Here is a 1,787-nt window from a genome sequence, read left to right on the forward strand (position 1 = left end):
GACTGGAGTTTCTTTAGGCCATTCCCAAAAGAGGGGGGGGGGGCATTTCTCGTTCTTATGCTCAGTAGAATTGTAAATGAGCTGATTCATCAATATCATGTTCATAACTGTTTCTGAATTACGACAGGGAACTGCTGTTTTTTCTTTTCTAATTCTTTTTATCGTCATTTTCCTCTACTTCTTTTGTACGTTTGTTACAATCTTGTAAGCCGCTATTTCCGGTCTTTTGATAGTCGAAATCTGCTTTGTGCTGTTGAAGCTAGAGAGGTGAACAGAGTAAGTCTGATTCGCTGTAAGGATCTCTCTGTTGACATCCACCCCTTGGCGCTCATATGACCTTATCCAGTTGCGAGCGCCGAAAAACCTTTACTAAAACTAAAAGACCCAACAACTTGTAGAATCATTGATTTGTGGGGGGAAAATGGATTTATCATGTCGTAAAATGTGGGCTTAGTGGGGTGCTCGAACAATATTCCATCGGGAAGACGGGGAAAAGACATTGGAGAACATATTTTTCTGGAGTATTTCGGTCTCTCTGATGCGACGTTGTATCATTCCGTCAGAAAGACGGGGAAAAGACATTTGAGAACATATTTTTCTGGAGTATTTCGGTCTCTCTGATGCGACGTTGTATCATTCCGTCAGAAAGACGGGGAAAAGACGTGTGGATAAAACTATCTTCTGGCCAGGATTATTTCCGTCTCTCTGATACGACGTCAGTGGCGTCGGTGGCCTAGAGGTTAGGCTACCGGACTAGTAATCGTGAGATTGCGGGTTCGGGGGTTCGAGCCTCAGCTCGGCCCGACGTTTTGTCCTTGGGAAAGACACTTTACACGAACTTCCCACTTGGCTCGGTCCTATCGGAGACGGACGTTAAACTAGGAGGTCCCGCCCCTTAAATAACCTAATTGTGTTGATAGGAGCGTAAAACCCGTACCATTTCACCATTTGATACGACGTCTTATCCCTCCCAAATCGATAAGAGTAGGTTTCGACCGCCATCTGGGCAAAATTCAAAATTTCCTACCGACTGCAAATGTTTAATTAATGTGTCCCGCGCTCTCATAATATGACCTTAAGCAGTTGCGAGCGCCGTGAAACACGTGCAAAAACCCACACAAAAAACAAAAAAGAAAAAGAAAAGAAAAAGAAAAGAAAACTAAAACCATTCCAAGAACGACAGACATACTTTGACCTAGAATCTAGATCTAGTTCCATGACAGATCGGTGAGATCGTGACGTGACTCTGCTCCTGTCTGTCCTTCTCGGCACGGGACTGACGCCAGACCGGCTTCCCCTCGCTGTTCAATTGAGCGCCGAAAACTCTCGCCTGATGTGGTTGGGTGCCCACCCATGAAGGCATGGTTTCCGCTCTCTTTCACTAAAGTTATCTGCTTTAATTATATATACATGTATGTACATACAGATCTGGTCTGTGTACTGCGCTTGACTTAGGGAAACACTGTCACCATCTTTTTGTTTGACGCAATTTTTGTTAAATCGCTGTTGATATCCCATACGTGTTTCCTCTCAAGGAAGGAAGGTAGATTTACCCGTGTCAGTTGCTGTATGTTGTGTGGTTTGGGACTTTCCATAATCTGATACTAAAACGAAAAACACTTGTTGCAGGTAAGTTTGTTTTATTGTTATTTTTGTTCTTGTTTTGTTTTTTTCTTGTTGTCGGATCATTTTTCTGCCTTTTTTGGTCTTCTACAATGGTGCCTTCCTCTGTGTCCATGGGTTTTGGTCTTCTACGATGGCGCCTTCCTCTGTGTCCATGGGTTTTG

At 43.6% G+C, this 1,787-nt stretch overlaps 1 protein-coding gene across 5 annotated transcripts in view; it reads left to right on the forward strand.

The window, feature by feature from the left end:
- Positions 1–1,787, forward strand: part of LOC101860885 (phosphatidylinositol 3,4,5-trisphosphate 5-phosphatase 2A) — a 104,826-nt gene that overhangs the window by 21,090 nt on the left and 81,949 nt on the right. The window contains exon 1 of one of the 5 annotated variants that reach the window (XM_035969144.1): positions 1,416–1,629. The exons of the other annotated variants lie outside the window; for them this stretch is intronic. The gene's annotated coding sequence lies outside the window, so the exon portion shown is untranslated. Of the gene's footprint in view, positions 1–1,415; positions 1,630–1,787 lie in introns of those variants that run through there. 5 annotated transcript variants of the gene reach the window in all.

This window comes from Aplysia californica, unplaced genomic scaffold, assembly GCF_000002075.1.
Source record: "Aplysia californica isolate F4 #8 unplaced genomic scaffold, AplCal3.0 scaffold00120, whole genome shotgun sequence".
Lineage (NCBI taxonomy): Eukaryota > Metazoa > Mollusca > Gastropoda > Aplysiida > Aplysiidae > Aplysia > Aplysia californica.